The 16,526-nt window shown below is 42.1% G+C and overlaps 1 protein-coding gene across 2 annotated transcripts in view; it reads right to left on the bottom strand.

The window, feature by feature from the left end:
* Positions 1–268, bottom strand: part of VIT (vitrin) — a 53,638-nt gene extending 53,370 nt beyond the window's left edge. For both annotated transcript variants that reach the window (XM_068156233.1, XM_068156242.1), the window contains exon 1: positions 30–268. The gene's annotated coding sequence lies outside the window, so the exon portion shown is untranslated. The remainder of the gene's footprint in view (positions 1–29) is intronic.
* Positions 269–16,526: the final 16,258 nt, after the last annotated feature.

Genomic DNA, 16,526 nt, shown 5'->3' with positions numbered 1-16,526 from the left:
ATATAGCAGAGAAATGACATCAGAATTACCTTGCTTGAGGTGTGAAACTTTTTATTCCTTTTCTCCAAACAGTATGAAAGTGTTATTTTTTCCAAGCTTTTCTGTACCCCAAACTCCAACAAACATTATTCTACAGAAGGAGAGGCAGGCAGCAGAGGGAGGCTGGGACACCTTTTCTCTTTCAGAGAGGAGCTAATCAAACATTCCCATCAAGCTCCCAGCTCTGTGAAAGGCACATTGCTCTCCCTCCCTCCCTCTGCTCCCCTCTCATTCTCTTTCTCTCCCTCCCTCTGTCTCTCCCTCTCCCTCCCGCACACACAGAAATACAGAGCTCCTTACACTGATTTAGCAGCCGAATTAGGCGGTCCTATTTTAAATATGTGTTCCCTCCCACATATTTTTGGTAGGGATTTCTATGCTCCTTTTGCACTAGCCTGTCAGATTTGTCAAGTTTTTGTCTTTTAGAAGCAAAGCTTTATTTGACTGATGTTTTAGCTGGATTTTTTTTCAGTCTCCCTGTGCCCTTCAGTATTGTAGTAAAAAGACTCAGGAGTAAACTACAAAGCTCTAATGATTATAAATACCACATTAGTTAGGTGCAAGTCAGACTTAAAGAGAAAGAGTAGTCTTTGAAGAGACAGGCTGTAGTGCCTTTACTCATGTGAATAACATTCTATTCCCTCAACAGTTTTCCTCAACTCACAGGACTAGTGACAGAGCAGTCTGTGAGTCTGGGCACAGAGAGGTAGAAGTATGACCTGAGGGTTAGCGTGGACTTCTTTCTGAGGAAGCTGAGTACAGGGAATTTAATAAAATGCTCTCAAAGACTTCTAAACAGATGTTCATTAGGTGCAAATTGGCCTATACACAGATGTCAAAAAATTCTTGGGTAGACTGAAGAAGAAAATTTAATTGACACAGTCAGGATCACAGTATTTACAAGACTGTCACAGAAAATGATGGTATCATATTTGGGTATGCAGAAGTGTGTAGGTAACATATGTGAGCAAGCATATACTGTTTTATCTAAGATCATTACTGGTGAAAAAAAAAAATAGTATAAATATAGAAGATTGAATTCAAAAGATACATTGCAAAGTCATGTACCTCCTGGCTACTTCTGATCTAGCAATTCTGTAAATGTGGTTGTTTTAGGGGAAAGTGATTACCAGGGTTAAGTGAAAGTGATTACCTGTTATATGTGAATCTCTAATCCAGTTCTTAAGGAAATTGTATAACTGCTTGGAAAATCAATAGTTTAGCAAGAAGTCCCAAGTGTGGTACTAAGATACAATGCTCTATAATTCATTTTATTCTCTTAATATGTAAATTCAGGCTTGCCATGGTAATCCCTTGTGAGGCAGGATATCATCACCCTTTGTGAGGTATCTTTATCCCGATAATTATGGGCAAAAGAACTGAGATCTTAGAACTGAAAATGTAGAGGTACATAGGTGCTAGAGGACTGACATCTAACTATTAGGGGTTTACAGGTAAGTGGCTGTCTGTCATTTCCCAGTGCTGGTGGAGGGCTGAAGTCCCTACAACAATGCCTTGCCTGTAGATGCTGATAAAAATACTCGGAAGCTTTTGGACACAGTAATTGACTGGTGTTTAGTACTTATTTGCCATTCAAGTAGATTATTTTCAGAAATCCATGGGCATCTATATACATGTTGCGTGGCCTGCATGGCTTTAAAATCTCGGGCCAGTGAATTATCAAAGAAACCTCTTTATCTCAAACCAATACGAGTGAGAATACTGAAGAGTGAGCTTCTGGCAAACCAAGATATGGTCAGACCACAAAGGCTTGGGCTGTTACCTGCAGAGCATATGGCAGGACTGCAGAGAAATAGCTGAGCTAGCAGTAAACAATGGAGCTGAGATATCAGATACAGCAGATAACTGTCACAGGCAAAAAGCTCTCCTAAGGTTCAGCTTCTGGTACCTGCACCAATGTATTGAGGGGTGTAGCTGTTTGCATGCAGAAGGTGGTTGGCAAGGTGTCAAAGCAACAGCAGCACCACTTTCACCAAGGCCTTGTTTCATAGTTGCTGCTGCAAGATGGTAGTTTTACAAAAGAAATATCTGGTAGGTTCATTCCTTGTTTTCCATGGACTGATTATTTGTGGGTAAGTTTTATCAAGGGCAAAAAGCCAATGCAAACCGGGCAGGACTTAGTTCAGATGCAGTGGTGTGTGAACACATCTCTGTTGTTTCTAGAAACCCAACAGTGGTGGAGCCCAGTCAGCTTTGCTCCACCTGAACTCTCTCAGCCTGACCAGCTCTGTGTGGGGCTTGGGGTCAAGGATGCTGCCAGTGGGCTGGCACATTTCTGCATCACTGACTATGAGCTAACCCAGCACCCCGGAAATGAGCATCCCAGGAACTGCAGAGCAGAAACACTGAGTGGGCAGAAAAAGAAAAACTGTCTAGGTTTGTCTTTATCCAGGGTATTCACCTCTCATTATCATGTGTAATGGAGAGCTGAAGAGTATCAAAACAAAACACTGAGGAGGACACTGACTGTCTCTTTTTATCACAACATTTCCGAGTGCTGCTGCCTGTGCTCTTTCCTGACGGAAACAATTTCCAGCCACCCAAGAGTAAAGCACTCAGCAGAGAGAGTGCAGGAGCAAGACATGAACCATGGCATGTGGCTCCAGTTTGGTGCTGGGATTTGCCACAAGAAGTGTGCAAAAAGAAGTGACCACTCAGGATGTCACTAGTTTGAAGACAATAAATGTTGAGCATGATTGTTTAGGAAATGGGCAAATGTTCCATATCTGTATGTGCTCATGTTTCCCACCATTGTTTCTAATCAGATGCCTTCATGTGAGTTTTCTGCTAATCAGTGGCACTGTTTGTGGTGGCAGTTTTTAAATTTTACTCTGCTGTATTTTCATTTGCTTGTTAATTAAAGCAGGAATTAGGACGACTATTGAAAACATTATTAAATGCATGAATGCATACTTAGGGCAGGTGACAAATTTCAGGGATACAGTCTTGATTACTGGGTGACACAGATACACACCTAGGCATACATACGTATTAAGTAAGGCTGCTGTATAATTACAGCCTCTCTCCACTACAGCAGGAACAGATCAGTAACTCCTGTTAGCGCCAGGGGAGGTTCAGGTTGGATGTTAGGAAGAAGTTCTATACAGAAAGAGTGATTGCGCTATGGAATGGGCTGCCTGGGGAGGTGGTGGAGTCGCCGTCGTTGAACGTGTTCAGGAGGAGACTTGATGGGGTGCTTGGTGCCCTGGGTTAGCTGTTTGGGTGGGTTGGATTGGTTGATGGGCTGGACACGATGATCTTGAAGGTTTCTTCCAACCTGGTTTGGTTTATTCTAATAAAGGTTATTCTAATATATGTTAACAAAATTGCTTCTCTGTTCATTTCCAAGGGGATAGCACTAGCAGGCTAATAATAATAATAACTTACAATTTTGTTTCCACTGTACTAGTAAGCCTGAAAGCAAAGGAACACAGACCTCTTCCCTGAAAGTCTTAATAAAGCAGCTAATGAAGAAGACCAGAGAGCTGAAATACTTTGGTTTCAAGGAAGATTTTAGAAGGTTCTTAATTTCTGGAGAAAATTCAGTGAGTGCATTGGATTATGATATGCTCAGATATTACCTTCACTCTGGAAGATAAAACAGCAGAGAGAGAAATACACTAAGGTATGTGTAAGCAGTGTCAACATGGATAGAGGAGATAATATGATGAAGATTCAGGAGGTTTGGTGTTTTCAAACACAGTTAGCAGCAGACACTTTCTGATGGACCTTAGCCACAAAAACATAACGAAATCTTCACTTTGAGATCATTTGTTATGCAGAATTTTCAAGATATGCAGTTCTTGTCTAAAAATCATTGCTTTGGATAACAGCTGGGTAAAGGCTGTGCTAGAAATTACTTCACTGAAGGGAAGCTCACTCACTACACAATCTGATACTGATTACAAATCTGATGAACATTTTTCAACAAAGCTTTTGTTCATAATATAACTAGTAGGCTTACATGTTTCAGCCAACAAGTCTAGAGACTTGATGGGGTGCTTGGTGCCATGGTGTAGTTGATTAGATAGTGTTGCATGATAGGCTGGACTCAATGATCTTGGAGATCTCTTCCAACCTGGTCTGGTCTGGTTCTGTTCGGTTCTATTCTAGTCTAGTCTAGTCTAGTCTAGTCTAGTCTAGTCTAGTCTATTCTATTCTTCTATCAACAACAACAAAAATCACAGAATCATAGGCTTGTTTTGGTTGGGAAAGACCTCTAAGGTCATCAAGTCCAACCATTAACCTGATGCTACCGTGGCCATTAAACCGTGTCCTGAAGTTCTTTTGAATACCTCTAGGGACAGTGACTTCACTACCTCCCTGGGCAGCCTATTCTAGTGCCTGACCACTCTTTCAATAAAGAAAGCTTTCCTAATATCTAATCTAAACCTCATCAGGTGCAACTTAAGGCCATTTCTTCTTGTCCTATCTCTTGATGACAATAAACAAATAAAGACAAATAAATGCACTCATTTTGATTTTGATGCTCACCAATGTGTAGGGCCCCTGAGCTGAGAGCAGGCAAAGACCTAACTATATACAAATGTTAAGGCACCACCGGGGACAGGTGTAGCTTCACACTCAGGTGTCCAAAGTTAGTCCAAATTCATTACTGGGTAGGCCTATATCTTTTTGATCATATCTGGCCTTTCTGTAGTGATATATGTGAACAATGAAGCTTTTGTAGAAAGAGGAGGAGAGAAAGGTTTTAGCATGTAGTAAATTCACACAGTAGGTCAACATCTAAGTGAGAACAGAGAATGGCAGCCTCATAGGCCATAAATTGCTTCCAAGAAGTCTGTGCAAGATGAAGGCAGGTATACACATAACATGGAGCAGGTGTGTGCTGCAACACAGCCCATCCTGCTCATTTCCCCAACACTCAGGAGGGACTCCTGAATCCACCAGTGTAGGCACAGGCAAAGACAATAATCATCATCTATATTAAAGAACAAAACATGAGTGCAAAATTTGTAGAGAAATCCAAATTTGGCTGGGAAAATTTTATGGGAACTGTGCACTATCTCCCACATACCTGGTCTTTGTTGCACTTGTGGGACCCAAGCTGCACACTGCTCTTCTCCTACAGGACTGTGGTCCATAAATTTAAAGCCATGAAATAATTTGCTTTCCAGGTTGCGATTAGAAAATATATGCAGAATCAAAGTGACCCAGGGCTGAGCTAACAGGCCTGTGATTTTTACACAGAAATCATTGAATGTTATTTCTCAGCTGACTACTGCAGGCTTAGTAAGACAGTAGTAAAAATATCTTGACTCTGCATATAAGGACAGAAAGAACAGACAAATTAAATTATTTCTGCAAGACCACATGTAGCTATGTCACATCTAATCCAATCCAAATGCTTATACAGAAAGGAACAAGTTTTCTGCTCTCAATACCCTCAAGCTTTTATTTCCACAGGAATCAGCAAAATCTTCTCCAAGTTATAACACCCCACGATGTCAGGCACAGCCTGGCAGTGCTGATTCTATTCAAAGGCAGGGTGGTTGCACATGTTACTATTAACTCCTAACAAGTGGCAGTGGAGTAAGAGTTCTGCAGCTCTTCTAAATTTCTCAAACTCTGTGACATATAATAACTTATGTATTATTAAGTTTAAGGTAATCTGTGCTTGATGACCATTTACACATAAAGAAAAAAAAAAAAAAGGCATGAGGAGAACACATATAGAAGTATAATTGGGATGTCAGGGCAAGTAGAGGGTTAACATTATTTGGCCTTAGCTGCTTAATGCACTACATCTAAACTGACCTCAAGTAAATAAAATAGCCCATGTCCTGAATGGCATATATAAAATACAGTGATTTTGTCTTGTGTTTGAGAAAGATGTGGGGGCTTATGTATGCTGTACCCATAGCCAGCATCAGAAATTTATTTAAATAATTAGAGCAATTGGGTAGACAGGCACCTGTTTTTTTCTTTTTATGAGTGAGGAGACATCACAGACCAAATGAATGTATAATGTTAGCATGCTTGGCTTAAATGGATGGATACCAAACTTATACTGTGTAAATTTGTCCCACTGGATATTTCTCAGTGAAGATGGTCATTGTGTGTTTCTTGAGACTGTGGAGACATTGACCTCTGTCAGCAAGCCTCAAATCCCTGGTTCATTTTTTGTCTCACAGGCAAAGGATGGTCAAAAGAGGACAAATCTTTTCTTTTCGGGTTTGCCAGAAGGCAATGTTCAAATGAAGGCTGATAAGTTCCTTGCCCTGGATATCCTGCAGCATGTAGCACAGGAATGGGTGTTGTCTGGGAGCCTGCTGCCCCGATTGGGAAGTCTTAGAAAATGAGGATTCATAGTGGGAAACTTGTAAGGGATCTTTTCCTGTGACTGATACATGGAGATCTTGAGCTTTCCAATTGAGCAGTGACCATTTTAACTGCCAAGGATTTCAGTTGTTGGGTTTTTTAAGTTCTAGGCAATCAGTTTTGTAAACTTATGCTGTCATCTCTTTCCATAATAATTGAAAAACATAAAGGAATGTGAACTTGACTTTGTAAAGAGAATCATATAATGCATTTGAACTAACTCAGTAGATATTACTATCTGTAAAGACAGTTTGTGTAATCCGAGAGTGATTTAATGTGTAGTGCATTAGCTGTGGGCATGCCGGCAATACTAGTTAGGACCAACAAGTCAGCTGGGTTTGCTTGTAGGTCTTGAGATTGTACTGAGGTGGGGGTCAATCTCTCCTCCCTAGCATCAGATGATAGGATAAGAGGAAATGGCCTGAAACTGGGGTAGGGGAGGTTTATATTGGATAATAGGAAAAAATTCTTTATCAAAGAGTGGTCAGGCATTGGAACAGGTTGCTGAGGGAGGTGACTGAGTCACTGTCCTTGGAGGTGTTCAAGAAACGTGTGGATGTGGCACTTAGTGGTGTAAGGTTGATGGTTGGACTTGCTGATCTTAGAGGACTTTTCCAACTGGAACAATTCTGTGATTCTATAAAGAAGCAATTCTTAGATACTACTTTCCTTTAATTATTTCAAGATATATCTCTATAGGAAAAAAGAAAACATATGGGGGATCCACTTGCACTCAAAATATGTCAGGGAGCTATAATGGATATCAAGAAATCTTCAATATCTCAGCCATGCAGCTGAATCAACCCATTCCTCTTGTGCCCCATATTAGCAATGCCAGATATAGAATAGAGGCTGCCACAAATGCTCTGTTGAAACATAAAGTGAAGAGGAAATGCAAGGGCTGGAACAGACCTATCAAATTTGAGATCAGCAAATGCCAAGGCTGGCTGCTCAGAGGGAGTTTGCCCTGATTGTGGCCCCATATCTTTGGATCTGAATGAGTGCAAGCGGTTTTAAAAGCTGTGAAGTTATCAAAATGAACTGTGATGTTTGTAGCTCACCAGTCCACTATCAGAAACCAAGAGGCTGCTGCAATGCAAATCAATTTTAAGAAATTGCAGTTATTGCCAACAAAAGTGTAGGGTGACTGAGCAGTACTGAGTCTCTTGGAGGTGTAGCATATGGACTTTTTTCATCTCTAATCCAGTGTAGGTGAGGCTTGAGTCTTCCCAGGATAAGTAGGATATATTTCATTGCTCTACTACTTCATAAAAAACCTGATTCATCAGCATAAAGCTCCCTGTATGAGGAATAAAGCCATCTGTTTAGGAGAGTGCTCTTTGTTAATCAAAACTTTCAGCAGTGCTGAAATCTGCAGCTCTCAGAAAACACAAGTGGCTTTTGCAGCATTACTTTTCCTATTTGTGTACTTCGACTGTGAGCCATGTGCCACCACTGCCACTGTTAATTCGGTTTTCCAAGAATACCAGGTCTCACTTTGAATCCTAGTGCCCCTTACCTTGGCAGTAAAGCTCAACCATTCACTGCAAATCAGGCCTGGAAAATGTAAACCAGTAACAATGTCTGTCTGTCCTTTCTGACTATTTTCCTGATGTGTTTTCTGTTTACGCTCTGTAGGTCATCAGGTGTTAGAGCAAGTAGGTGATGCCAGCAAAAGCCACTTCACAGTAGAGAGCTTGTGGCTGCATCCCAGCAACTGAATGCATCCACTCTGTGGTGCCCTTATCCTTGTCTTCTCCAGCTTTGGCTCTTGGCATTGAAAGCTATTCAAAATGCAGGTTGATCCTGGAGGCAACATGCAGAAATCAGAGTGCTGCTCTGGCAAGCCTAAGTGTCCAAACATGCAGCAAGGCCAGAACTGCCAGTGTGTTTAATGGGTGGATTAATCTATTTTTTTTACTGGTGTGTGTCATTGAAAATAGGTGTTTTCCGGAGCTCATGAAAAGCCTTTCTGCATGTGCCCCTGTGCACAGGTTCACTGGGCAAGGGCTTACATTACTTTCCCCAAGCTGAATGGCTTGGATTTCCCTCTAGGGTCTCCTTGCCAGATGTTCTTCTAGAGAAATATTTGCTTCCAGGAAGTCTGCATTTCAGACAGAATCACAGAATCAGCCAGGTTGAAAGTGACCTCCAAGATCATCAAGTCCAACTGATCACCTAACTCTGACTAATCAACTAGACCGTGGCACTAAGTGCCTCATCCAGGCTTTTCTTAAACACCTCCAGCGACATCGACCCCACCACCTCCATGGGCAGCCCATTCCAATGGGCAATTACTCTTTCCAGAAGGTATCCAGCTAGTGGAGTGGGGAACAGGGTTGCATGTCCATGTGTCTGTGTAGAAATGAAGGATCTCCGCAAGGAGTGAGAATACACATGGTTCCTCCAACTCCTATGTGGTGCCTAAACTCCTCTCTGTGTGGACTGAGGTGCTAGCAACACCTTCCCTAGAGGATGGTGTGTGTTGTGGAGAAACACCATCCCATGTTTCAAAAAGTACCTATACTTTTTGCAAACCAGTAATTTCTCACAATTCATTTCCACTTTGAAAAAGCAGAAAGCAATTAGTATGCATGAATATCACTCCACACTGCAGCAATTCAATTAAATATAAACTCAGTAATATAGAAATAGAACAGCAAAGGAGAGCCATCTTTCTTCTATGATGCCTTAAGGGCCATAGAAAGATCTAATGCAATTTTAAATCCTTCACTGAAATCAAGCCTTGAGAAGAAATGCTGCTTCTTTGTTACATTTAAAAGGAGAAAAAGCCCTCTTCAGATCTTATTAGAAAAATAAATCTCTCTGAATAAGATTGTGGCCTCCAGTGCCACAATCATATATTATAAGGTGAGTTTTGCATTTTTATCCCTAAATTAAGTAAATTACTTCTAATAAATTGCTTAGTCACAAGCACAGCTAAGCTGGAAATACCATTTGCATTCTTATAATTGCCAGCATTAAATCTCTATAAGAATTGTAAGAGGAAAGCCATGACATTTTATGCTTACTAATTCCTCAGAGTGCTTTATACTATAGAAAATAAAGTAAATGCTTTGAAACTACTTCAAAAATTGACATTTTTTCCACCTTAGGTCCTCAAAGCAGGACAAACAATTAAAGAAAAGTAAGAAAATAGTATAGGAAAGAGAAATTAAATGACATTCATGTCTATAAGGTATCAGAAGAAAAGAAGGGCAAGCAGCTTTGGCAGAAAAGAAAGCTGAGAAGCACAGAGCTGGCAGAACTGAGTTGGAAAAGCTGCTTGGGCTAATGATGATACAGAGTGGGATCCGTATCTGTAAAAAGATCAGGAGCCTGTTTCCCAGGGTTTGCCCCACAAAAGGCATCTAAGAGGTGGTTATCACCTGCAGCTGCTTGCAGCCATTTCTGGCTGCCAATCACTACCCTACAGCCATCTCAGCCAGCCCTTGCCTTCCTGAATCTGAATAAAGGAAGCTGCTATAGAAGAGCCCTGTTCTTTAACCTGGCCTGAATCATTTGATCTGATGGTAGTAGGGAAGCCCTTGTGCAAATAGCTCAACAAGTAGCTTTGAAAACTGGTGGCTTCTATCAGAAGAAGCAGGAGCATAAGTGGAAAATGTGGGGGGTTGTTTGTTTGTTTGCTTGCTTGTTTTGTATTTTGTTTTGTTTTCATCCAGCAACAAAAAGAATAAGATGTTGCATCTTCCTAACCTTGTGGGGGATGCCCAAGGTCCTTGTACCTCCCAGAGATAACCAGGGCTCTACAAATATCTGCTGTGAAGCTACATGTGTTGTGGAAGGAGTTGCTCTGTTCCAGGCAAAAGGGAAATGTTTCCTGCTGCTGCACCCACAGCCATGCAGCATCATGACATGTCCTTTGCAAAATCCTAATGGTTTCCACTGCATCCATGTATGGATTTGGGGGCTCCAGGAAGAAGGCCAGGGAATAACCAAGGTCAGATGAAGGCAGAGGGAGGCATATGGGCAACTTGGTCTAGTTGAGGATGTCCCTGCGGACTGTGGGGAGGTCAGACTAGATGACCTTTGGAGGTCCCTTTTGGCCTGGACCATTCTATGATTCTATCTGCTGTATTAATTTTAGTGAGTTTTAGCTACAGCCATATTTTGATGCGTCCAGATCTTGGTTTAGTTTCTGCATCTCCATTGACAGCTCACCAAGCCAGCTTGAAACTCTCCGTGGTGAATTTATCTTAGACTGTTCAGTGCTGCTGGTGGTTTCTATGAGTCCCTTACTGTAAAGTGAAAGATATATGTGATCAATAAGAAACACCCAGCATGTTGTGTCTGCAGGGGAAACAGAAGAGACAATCCTGATTCATGCCAGTGGATGAGAAGGAGGTGTCAGGCCTGTAGAGCCATGTAAAATGTAGCATTTCCCTCCTGAGAGAGCTAATAAAATTGTGGAACCCAGCTGTGTCAGCCGCAGTGTTAACCTGTTACTTTGTGCTGGAGCTCACTGGTTGCTTTGTCTGTTCGCTCTGCTGTGGTGGAGTGGTGGAGCGGCTGCTGCCAGACTAAATGACTTGTAAACAGTGGCTGTTCAGACCCCTGGTGCATCAGACAGTAGTTCTGCAATCAGCCTCTGCTGTGTTTGCTGAGCTGCCCTCTCATCCTGTCCTCCTCACAGGCTTTCTGCCCTAGAGCCATCCTTGCCATGGCTTGGGCTAGCTTATGTATTTACTCTGCATCAATACTTAAAGGAGCTCAGATGTCTGACAGGATGCCATCAAGAGTTCACTCTGACTCCTTTGTGGTACTGCATGGGAAAGTCTGTAAAGAAACCTTCAAGTGTCAAACTATAATTGTTTCTATTCAGCTGTTTTTTGTCCAGCTAGGCAAAGAGTGATTTTTTTTTTTTTTTTGGAAATGACATTTTAAAGCTTCTGAATTTCTTTGGTCCTTTTCCTTCTTTTCTTTGAATAAGTGAATACTTTTCATCATCTAGGAAAAAAACTGATTTACAAGAATAAGTAAGAAAATTGAAAACGTACTGATTTGCTTGTAACAAATTTGGTTACTTCGTGGTTTTTATTGTGCTGTTTGTTTCTTTTCACATGCTGAGGGGAAAAGGTGAGGGAGAGGGAGGAACTGGTGTTACTATGAGGGGATGCAAACAACTCTGCAGAGTTACAGGAAGTTTTGACTAAATTCTTGTTTTAAAGGCTGGACTTTCTGTAGGTTGCTGAGTCTGTGGCATAAAATCAGACTGATGCCCACTAAGAGATCCAAGTAATGAAAGACAACAGATAAATGGACTTCAAAAGAAAATGGAGTACAGCTGTCTGCACAACAGCTTTTTCTATCATCTTGTCCTCTCTTCTACAAGAGCAACCTGTGCACATGATGACATACAAACATCAGTGTTCAGAGAATGGGTGATCAAGGACTTTGCAGCACCTTTAATTTAACTGAGGAAACAGGTATAAATGCCAGATATCATTTACCTTTCTCTCTCCCTTTTTTTAAGAGTTTTTGAAGACATTCTATGATGTCCTTGGTATTTAATCTGTAGAAAATTGTGGCAGAGCACACATATCTCCATGGAGTCAGTTGCTATGAAAAAGATGGTTCTTAACAACTAGACATCAGTGCTTGGACTGGTATTTCAGAAGAGATTTGCAACATTACTTTGTAGAATCATAGAGGTCATCCAGAGGTCTACTACGTCACAACTCTGTGTCCCAGGCCATCCCTGGGCAGCAGGAGAGGTTGTGCTAAGATTCAAAAATTCCCTTGGTGTAAATTAAAGTGAACAGACACCAAGCAGCTCATGAGTTAGGTAAATTTATTAGAACCAATGAAAGCTCTTGCTAATGGACTGGAGCAGAAGGAAAATGGGAAGAAAAAGGCGAGGGGGAAAAAGAAAGAAAAAGAGAGAGAGAGTTAACAAGTCAGAGAAAAAGAAAGATACCACCACTCCTTGGGTCCAGCAGTAATTTCACAGGAATAGTCCAGGTATTTGGTGGTGGGTGTACATTCCAACAGGGTCTTCTGGGGTAAATGCCATACATGAACCCTGGAAATTAACAACTTTATGTACAAGAATTTTGATAAGAAGGACTAACTTTATCCTGCAGCACCCAAGCACTTGGCCTTGCTGTTCTCCTGTCTCTAAACATTTAACTAGTTCTGTGACTTGGTCTCATCTTGAGACACTGTGAATGAAATCTTTGCAAGTTGTAATTAATTAGTTTGCTGTTTCTTGCAATAAAGTAGGACTTATATCCCGTAACTCTAGGACAAAAAGGGATGACCTTTTCTGACCCTATTCCAAGGGATAGACATAAACACATAAACAAGGGCTTGATGGAGAAGGGATGTTTCTCCTCTGAAGTCCCATGTTTCCCCTTCCCTCAGCACTGTGGGGAGAAGCTGTAGGTAGGATGTTGGCATGATCCTGGCTGATTGGTCTGGCAGGAACAAATGCAGCTGTTGGGGAAGATCTTGGGTTTTCCTCAGAGCAGATCTTAGAGCATCATTGTGTTGGAACTGCCATGGCCATAAACACAACAGTTGAGACATTACTCAGAGCAGTGGGGATTTACCCTGGATTTGCAAGGGGTAATATTTGTGATGACCCTTTCTGAGGGAAAATATTGATGGTGGGTTTGTTGCAGTTGTGATTTTTTAATCACCAGGTTTTATACCATGAGGATCAGGATTAAAGTGGTGCTACAATGAATGTGAGCCTAAGCCTTGAATTTTTATTACTTCAAGTGGGCAGAGGAATTCTCTCTCTCTCTCTCAATAATATTTTGTGATTTCTGCAGCTGAATGCCATTATCAACAACAACATTTTGAATGAATAGCCCTACACATGTGTTTTGTGACTACAATGTGAATAATTGTGAATGCTCCTCAATCTTCCTCTTCCCACTCCTCTCCTTCCTCAGTCTGTGCACAAACACTCAGTTCAGGGCTAAACATATACTCTTAATTCACTTCAGACATTTCTTTATTGTTGCCTTGCAAGGGCTGAATTGATGAGCTAGAGGGAAATTTATATAAGTCCTTGGTAAGATGTCATATGATGGGAAGCAGGCAGAAGTGGCAAATGTTAGGATTTATCTCTGGAGTTTATTTAACTGAAAGCCTGAATGTCTGCATAGTCTATGGGGCTTTGTCCCCCTGACCTTGGTTTTCTGAGTCCCAGTGAAATGTCATGGTCCCAAGGACTGTGGGGTTCAAAGAACAACCATGCTGCTGTCCCAGCAGAACTAACAAGGGGCCTCTGTATTGCCCTTGTTTGAGGGGTCATTCCACTAGGGACATGCCATGCCAGCTGCTCCTCCTGGCTTTCCCAATCCTTTCCAAACACTTTTACACGCTACTTCTTTCATTAATTGGATTATTTGTTTTTTAAGCTTGTTGCTGAGTAAGTCAAATTGACCCATGCCTGATTAACAAAGCCTGAAATAATTGTGACTTAAGTTAAAGCAGTGCTGAAGGCGGAGGCCCACCACACAGACCAGGCTAATTTCCCAATCCTGCTGAGCGTATTTAATCCTTGCTGGGTTTATCCAGGCATCGAGGAAGGGCCTGAATGGCAGCCAGAGGCTGCAGGAGTACCCCCTTGCTGCTTGATGATCTGGTCTTTTGTCCTTGGTAGCATGGGTAAATACAAGGACTTACAGACCAATGGGGATGAGGCGGTTTTCTTGTGGAGAGCTTGGAAAACCTTGCTTTGCTGTGTTGTCCTTATCCTAAGGAATGAAAATGGTTGGTTCCAAATGGGGGTTTCCCATGGTCAGTTTTAAGTTAGGAAAACAGGACACTTCTGCTTTTTGAAGATCAGGTAGGTCAGTGAAATGCTCCACATCCAGATGAGGTAAATTTCCTTTTGTGATTAATCAGAGAAAAGAATTTCAATGCTGATAATGACAACGACTACCCAGACTGCAGCTAGTTTTACTTTGCTTACTGAGCAAGGTCAGCAAGATCCTACATTAGAAAACAAGATAGACCTCAGTTTCCCATGATAGAAGTGCTTTGGGTGTATTGTGCTATTCAGAAAACAACCATGTTCATCAGGATTAGAGGCAGCTGAGGCATGTTGTCTCCATTGCAAACCTTTGGGATCTATACCTGAGAGACCATATATTGAGCATCTCTAGACCTGACTGTGCCTACTGAACTGCAACTGACCTTTGCTGGATTTTGCAGATGGAGTCTTTAGGGGAAAGTCCTTAGGTTATTGAGCAGATTCAGTGAGTGGGTCTTATCTGGAGAGTATAATTTTATGAGGCTGGAAGTATTGTCCCAGGTATAAAGTGTGGTGATAGGACAAACAATGTTAACTTTGTTTCTGTCATGTACAGTTGTAAAGGCAGAATGGCCCAAAATTAATGTCTTTGCTGGAAGACTGCAGGACTCTTCCTCTCTGTAGTGGTTTGTTGATGTATATGCTAGGCCTGCCCTTGGCTGCTAGAGCTAACCCTGTGGGAATTCCTTATGTTTCACTATTCCATGGTGATGCTCCAATTTCATAGTAGGTTGGGTGAGGAAAAGCAATTGGGAAGAAGTGTGCCTGCTTTTCAATAAGAATTCATATTGGGAAGTGTTTTGGTGGTGCTAACCCATGCTAACTTTCCATCCATTTCTGCGCTTTTCCTTATCTGTTGCCAAGGCACCTACCAATAGTGTGTATCAGGTATAGTATGGGATATGATTATAAGCTACAAACACAAAGCTTGAAACATAGGATTTCTGTTATACTGGAAATGTGAAAATGGGATGCTGCTTCTCCTCAGATTCACCAGGAGTCAGCAGAAATGTGGGTGGACGCCATCAACTATTACACAGATTCAGTGAGTGGGGCATAAGCAAACAGGAAGTCTAAACTAACTTGAGGTAGAATCAAGTCTGTTAAACAGTACTGCAGCCTAGAAGTTGACAGAATCTTGCTCTTCTCAGTTGTAAGTTGTGATGTAAAGGTTTTTGGTTCCTTTATCTGCAGGTATATGTGGATAGTAATCCTGGTGCTAGCCTGGTTGTTCCTCACAGCCCTTTAAAAGATAGTCACTTTTCACAGAATCACCAAGGCAGGAAGAGACCACCTCAAAGATCATCAAGTCCAACCTGTCACCACAGACCTCATGACTAAACCATGGCACCAAGTGCCAGGTCCAATCCCCTCTTGAACACCTCCAGGGATGGGGACTCCACCACCTCCCTGGGCAGCCCATTCCAGTGGTGAATGACTCTCCCAGTGAAGAACTTTCTCCTCACCTCCAGCCTAAACTTCCCCTGGTGCAGTTTGAGACTGTGCCTTCTTGTTCTGGTGCTGATTGCTTGAGAGAAGAGAGAAGACTCCCTCCTGTGTACAACCACCCTTCAGGTAGTTGTAGACAGCAATAAGATCTCCCCTGAGCCTCCTATTCTCCAGGCTAAACAATCCCAGCTCCCTCAGCCTCTCCTCATAGGGCTTGTGCTCAAGGCCTCTCACCAGCCTTGTTGCCCTTCTCTGGACACGTTCATGTGTCTCGATGTCCTTCTTAAACTGAAGGGCCCAGAACTGGACACAGTACTCAAGGTATGGCCTAACCAGTGCAGAGTACAGGGGCACAATGACTTCCCTGCTCCTGCTGGCCACACTATTCTTGATACAGGCCAGGATGCCATTGGCCTTCTTGGCCACCTGGGCACACTGCTGGCTCATGCTTAGGCGGCTGTCAATCAGCACCCCCAGGTCCCTTTCTCTTTGGCCACAACCCCATGCAGAGCTGGGGTCAGAGTGGCTGGCAAGCTGACATAGTGCTCTTTCTGAGCCTGGAGCTGAAATGTTTAAGAACTTGTGAATTTAGCCAAGGTCCAGCAGTGACATTTGTCACCCAAAGGAAACATAGCCAGCTGAAGAAATAGTGTAGCTTACCAAATAGGCAACAGCTCTCCAGACATGGACCTAACCTATGCTATCATTCTGCCAATCCATGAAGGCAATTTGCAAGGCAAATAAACTGTACTACACCTTCAGTCCTTACAGGTGTTTGCATGCATTAACTGGACTGTCATCCCTGGAAAAAGTGAAACATAAGGTAAGCATACCAATTTTACTATCCTGGTAGCCCATTTTCTTTGTCTTTTTATCTGATCTGAGT

This window comes from Melanerpes formicivorus, unplaced genomic scaffold (genome assembly GCF_026170545.1).
Source record: "Melanerpes formicivorus ecotype bairdi unplaced genomic scaffold, bMelFor1.0.p_v2 SCAF_2, whole genome shotgun sequence".
Taxonomy (NCBI): Eukaryota; Metazoa; Chordata; class Aves; order Piciformes; family Picidae; genus Melanerpes; species Melanerpes formicivorus.
The sequence above is the reverse complement of the archived record's forward strand: the minus strand, read 5'-3'. Positions and strand labels throughout refer to the sequence as shown.